Here is a 6045-nt window from a genome sequence, read left to right as displayed (position 1 = left end):
TAGTTGTGGCTCATGGGCTCTAGGGTGCAGGCTCATTAGTTGTGGCACACGGGCTTTGTTGCTCTGTGGCATGTGGGATCTTCGGGGACCAGGGCTCAAACCCATGTCCCCTGCACTGGCAGGCGGATTCTTAACCACTGAGCCACCGAGGAAGCCCTACATTAATTTCTCGATGAATGCAAGATCAGTGCAAGAATTTGGGCACCAACCTTGTGCATGATGTAGGCAAGAGACGATGATTTCTTGTGTTTGGTCTCCCTCACCTGATTCCAGCGACATTAACTTTACATGTCTGCTTTGTCCTCAGACTGGAGCATCACCCAGTTCAGTGATACCCAGATGCCAGGTTCTTAATGCATGTACTTACTGTATAAAAACCACCCAGCTAAATGCATGAGCATGGGACTCAGTGAAAACACAGATTTCTGAGATTCATTTCCTGGGTACTGATTACATAAGTCTGGGCTTGAGCCTGGGAATATGAATTTTTATACAGCTTTCCATATGATTCTGAGGTATAGTGATGTTTCGGTACCAGTGGTCCTATAAGCTTTAAGGATTGTACTTGGATTTATTTTTGTCTTGTTTATTTCCTTTAAATAAAAGGATTGAAAGCAGCTTACAAGATATATGTAAATACATTTTGAAAAGCAGACTTAAAAACCACCTACACAAATAAATAACCTAAGCAAGTGAGATCTGACTTTACCCCAAGACTGGAGACACACAGGGTAACGCTGTGGTTGGCGTCCTCACCAACATCCTCATCTTGGATGTGGCTGTGAGCGAGGTGTGAGCCATTATTATCCATCTCTAGAGACCCTCAACATTAAAAGCCCAACTCAGTGAAATCAATTATGGAAGTAACAGTAGAACTGCAAAGGGATGCTGCTCTTTGATAGGGTTTTAATGTTTCTGGGGTCCCCTTCTGCAAACTGTCAGATTGCTCAAATACACCTATTGGTCTGGCAACACCCAAGAAGACTCCTCCTGGCAAACTGATCTGCCTTGCTGAGTCCTCCCAGCCCATGTTCACCCAGAAGCCAAGACACCTCTTGGCTTCTGCCCAAACTGTTTCCTCTGCCCACAGGCAGTCCTCCTCCACCTTCTTCATTTCCTTCCTTCCTTTTGTCCTTCATTAATTAAGCCCTTATCATGTCCCAGCACTACACCGGAGCCCCCCAACTTCCCTCCATCCCAGTGTCTGCCACACTGCAGACCTTCCCAGCCTCATCTCCTGTGATGCTTCCCCTCACTTCCGTGGTCTGTCCACGCTGGCTTCCTGTGCTCCCTTCCTCTCTCTGCAGGACCTTTGCACAGGCTGTGTCAGTCTTCTGCCTGGAATGCTCCTCTCCCCTCACATTCCTGCTGTCCCCCACCTAAATTGTTCCTTCCTGGCACCCTGCAGTTGTCTTACTCTGCCCTCCTTCACATCTGGGACATAACATTTCCTTTGTGATTCCTAGGTTGCCCTCTGTCTCCTTGACCACAAGAGAGCAAGCACTGTAACCTCAATGCCTAGCACCGAGCCTGACATACAGCAGGTGCCTGATAACTTTGTTAAATGGGTGAAAGAAGACAGCCTTGAGAACCTCAATCTCTCTTCCTTTGGATCAGTCGTTCTTAAACTTCTTTTGGCCATTGGCCCCTTTGAGAGTCTCACGAAACCTAGAAACCCTCTCTGTACAGATATACATAAATACTTCTTCACATAAAACTCCCATATTGTTTCAAGGTTCAAAAACACCCCAGATAAAGTGCTTGCTTCGGCAGTACATATACTAAAATTGGAACAATACAGATTAGATTAGCATGGCCCCTGCACAGAGATGACATGCAAATTAATGAAGTGTTCCATATTTCTGTTTGGGATTAGCAGAAACAAACTATTATATATAGGATGGATAAACAACAAGGCCCTACTGTATAGCACAGGAAACTATATTCAGTATCCTGTGATAAGCCATAATGGAAAAGAATATGAAAATGAATATATATGTATAACTGAATCACTTTGCTGTACGGCAGAAATTAACACCACATTGTAAAGCAACTATACTTCAATAAAATATTTTTAAAATTCCAGATAAAGAGAGCATTGTTTATTAATTCCAAGCTAAGGTACTTTTCTAGAGAGAGCAGCTTATGAATTGTATACACATATCATGATTTAAACCCAATACAACTTGAGATGAATGTGAGACTCCCAGCATCTTAAAAGCTTATGTGTTCAGATGGCTTCATGTAGATACCATGCTGGTTGGTGTGTTCCCTTTAAGAACTCATCTCCCTGGGTTTTTTTTGTTGTTGTTGTTGTTGTTGCAGGAAAGAAGACAGCACAGAGGCAAGCACACCAAACTGGAAAATATTTACATCCCTCCCAACTGACTAGCGGAGCCGAGGTGGCCCCATGATTTGCGATCCCTTCCAGGGAGCTGAGCTACAAGCCAAACGACCATCTTCCTATTTCAAGTCACTCTTGACAACGTCTCTTCTCTGTATAATACCAACCAGGGAACCAAAGAGATGGCTGTTAACTGTCAGAAGCCCGTACGTATTGGCACAGAGTGGTGGAAGGAGCCGGGGGCTGGAGTCCCAAGGTCCTGGCTGGCTCAGCCACTCCTAAGCTTTGTTCCTGCACGGATTACTAACCTTCTTAGAATTTCCACTTCTTCATCGGTGTGAGGGGCCTAAAGCCTACTTGAGAGTTTTGTTCCGACAACCTAATGAGCTCATGGCTGCGAAAGTGCCCTGAACACTAAGGTGCTTCCCATGTGTCAGGGATCATTGCTGTTGGTAAAGTGAGATTCCATCCTCTCTCACTCATGCACTGACGTCTGCTCAGGAGGGCTGTCTGCCCTAAGTACTCATCACAGTTCTACGCAGCTGCCACCCAAGATGGGTGATGTGAGGCCTGGCAGCATGATGGTTTAAGAGACATCTGAGTAGTCATCTTGCTATTCTAGAGCTCCTGCTGGGCTAGCCTGTGCAAAACATTGTATGTGTGTGAGCACTTTCCTAGGGAGAGAGGCCATGGATTTCACTAGATTCTCAAATGAGACTGGGACCCCCAAGCATCAAGCACTGCTAGTCTAGGGGGGAAGGACTCTTATTAAGGAACCTGGAGACCCAGCTTTGCCTCTAACTGGCCAGTGACTTTGAGGCCATCCCTTGGCATCTCTGGGCCTCAGTTCCTCATCTGTGAAATGGGTGTGACCGCGTGCCCTCCAGCATCCCTCCCTGCTTGGACCTCTGATGAGTCTGTAGCCCCTTCGTGCATTGAGTCCTCCGTCAGAGGAGGCTCGTCCCGCTGCAGCAAACATCATCTGGGTCCTTTCTGTGGGGTAGCCTCTGGTCAGCTGGGAAGGTCCCGAACCCAGCCTCCTTGCTTCCAGAATAAGCGGAGATTTCTTCTTTCCTAAACATAAGTCACTTCAGGCCACTGTGTCCATGAATTTCCCACCCCCCACAAATAACCAAAGCACCCCAAAGTGCCCGAAGTACTGCAGCCCCGTTTCTGCTCGTCTGGCCCAGCAGTTAAAGAGCATTGTGGCCCAGTGGCTGTGCTCAGACCGAGAGGGTTCGCCCCTTCTTAAAGACTTCCCTGTAAACTGCAGGGCTGTGAGGCCACCTCATTCAGCAGCCAAGGGGCTAACAGGGACAGCTGAAACCTTAGCACCCCGAGAAAGGCCGAATGAAAAGCAGGCTGTGCATGGCGCAACCTGATTGGCTGAGTTCTTTCCTGAGGCAGAGGTTGATGGCAGGAAGGCAGCTGGTGGGGGTGGGGTCTGCCCTCACGTCTGGGACCTCAGCAGAACCAGGGCTGGGCTCACACAGGTCCCACGACCCATAGGACAGACCTCAGAGAGTTCCTAGTCTGTAGTCCTCAGGCCAGATCTGGCTCACAGACATGTCTTGTTTAGCTTATGTTTTTTGTTTTGTTTTTTAATTGAGGTTAAAACATGTGTAGCATCAAATTTACCGTCTTAACCATTTTTAAATGCCCAGTTCGCTGGCATTAAATGCATTCACGTCATTGTGCAACGATCACCACCATCCGTCTCCAGAAGATTTCCATCTCCCCAGTTTGAAACTCTGTCCCCATTAAACACTGATCCCCTATTTTCCCCTTCCCCAACCCCTAGCAAGCTCCCTTCTACTTTCCGTCTCTATGAGTTTGTTGACTCCAGGGACCTCATATAAGTGGAATCACACAGAATTTTTTCTTCTGGGGCTGATTTATTTCACTCAGTGTAATGTCCTCAGGTTTCATCCATGTGGTAGCATGTGTCAGAATTTCCTTCCTTTTCAAGGCTAAGTAATACTCCATTGTGTGGGTAGATCACATTTTGCTTATCCATCTACCTGTCGATGGACAATTGGGTTGCTTCCCTCTCTTGGCTATTGTGAATAATGCCATGAACATGGGGGTACAAATACCTATGTTGTATTTGTTAATATTGGAATTAGCAAATAACATGTAAAAGCCAAGAGATTTCTCATTAATATCTGGATTTCTGGCTTCTTTTGGAAAAATAGTGAATCTGGCAACTCAGGGCTTCTAGCTTCCTGGCCACACTCAGAGCTGAATGAGGCCAGCCACTCCCTCCCCTACCGACAGGCACACAGCCTGGGGTGCCTCAGGCCCCCAATCCCTCCTGGTCTCCTCCTCGCTCCCCACCTCACCTGCCTGGTCTGCCCAGCACCCTCCGGTTATGGGTAGAAACAGAGACCAGAGAGGCACAGTGAGCTGTGCCCAAGGTCTCATGGGCGGGATTGTGATGTGACTGCTGTCATCCAGGAAGGCTTGGACTGGAGTCTGGTTCCAGCTCTGCCACTTGCCTGCCCCTGTGACCTTGACCTTTCTGAGCCTAAGATTCCTCTTTCGGAGGGAAATGGGAGAGACGGAACCTTCTCCGACATCCTTACGGAATCGTTGAGACAGAAAGAAGGGGATGCATGGTGACTGGAATGTGGGGTTGGGATATGAGGGGCTTATTAACAGCACAGATGGGGCAGGCAGCTTAGGGTTCGGGGGTCTGTTTCTTCATCTGCAAAATGGGAAAAGGGACCATGCCTCCCCTACGGGCTTATTCTGAGGAGTCACTGAGACAGGGAAGCTTAGAGCCCCAGCAGAGGGCTTGGCACACAGCAGGTGCTTCACACGGGTTACTTTGGAACAGGTGAAGGCTGCGTTCAAGGGCTCCAAATCCCCATGGCAGCAGAGCAACACCCAGCAAGAGATGTGATGTCCTGGTGTCACCGGTACAGCCTGGCTGCCGAGTGCTTCAGCCTGATTTCAGAGCCTACCCTCTGCCTTTTACCTTCTGGGGGCCCTGGCAGGTAAGCCGCCTCTCTGAGCTGCAGACCCCCAGCACAAGGTGGGTGAGAAACGTAAGGTGCCTGGCACAGAGTCGATGCTCAATAGAGTTTAGTTTCCCTCCTTCCCTTCCCAAGCAGAAGTCTCTCTCAGGTGAAAAGTATGGCATGTTTTCCGAATATTTCCAAAAAAAAAAAAGAGGAAAAAGTGTAGTTTCTAGCCTCCCACTGGAGCTCTCCCGGGTTCGTGTGTTCTTGGGGTTGAGGTGTGTCGCTCACTGGGGTTCCTTCCTTCATCCAACCAGCATAAGTGCCAGGGACCGCTACAGACCTGGAGTTACAGCAGGGAACAAACAGACCAAATTCCTGTTCCCGTGGGCAGGTTTTATATCAGTCAATAGGTTAGTCGGCCGATCATCGCTCATGAAGTGCTTCTTCTGAGCTGGCTTTACGAGGGGCCCTGGCTTCACCCTCAAGGCTCATCTCTGCTGCTGCATGTGCTTTGCCCCAGAAGGCATGCTTGTCCTGAGCCCCTACTGTCACCCACTACTGGGTCTTTCTACCCACCGTGCTGTTTCTGTTACCTCGGTCCATCTCAGAGTCCCTGCCAGGGGCCTCTGAGTCACTTCAGGGCCAGTGAGACCCTCCTGAGGGGAGCCGTCCGTCCCACTGTACCCGGGAAACCTAAGAGGCCAGGTGTGGCCCCGGCAGAGCCTCACCTCTTTA

The 6045-nt window shown here is 48.8% G+C and overlaps 1 non-coding gene across 1 annotated transcript; it reads left to right on the top strand.

The window, feature by feature from the left end:
• The first annotated feature begins 1757 nt into the window (after positions 1 to 1757).
• Positions 1758 to 1864, top strand: LOC113619315 (U6 spliceosomal RNA). The gene has a single exon (XR_003432348.1). It is a non-coding gene; the product is annotated as a U6 spliceosomal RNA (small nuclear RNA).
• The last annotated feature ends 4181 nt before the right edge of the window (positions 1865 to 6045 follow it).

This window comes from Aethalodelphis obliquidens, unplaced genomic scaffold (assembly GCF_003676395.1).
Source record: "Aethalodelphis obliquidens isolate GAN/ISIS:26980383/991018 unplaced genomic scaffold, ASM367639v1 scaffold6, whole genome shotgun sequence".
NCBI lineage: Eukaryota > Metazoa > Chordata > Mammalia > Artiodactyla > Delphinidae > Aethalodelphis > Aethalodelphis obliquidens.
This window is presented reverse-complemented; position numbering and strand designations above follow the sequence as displayed.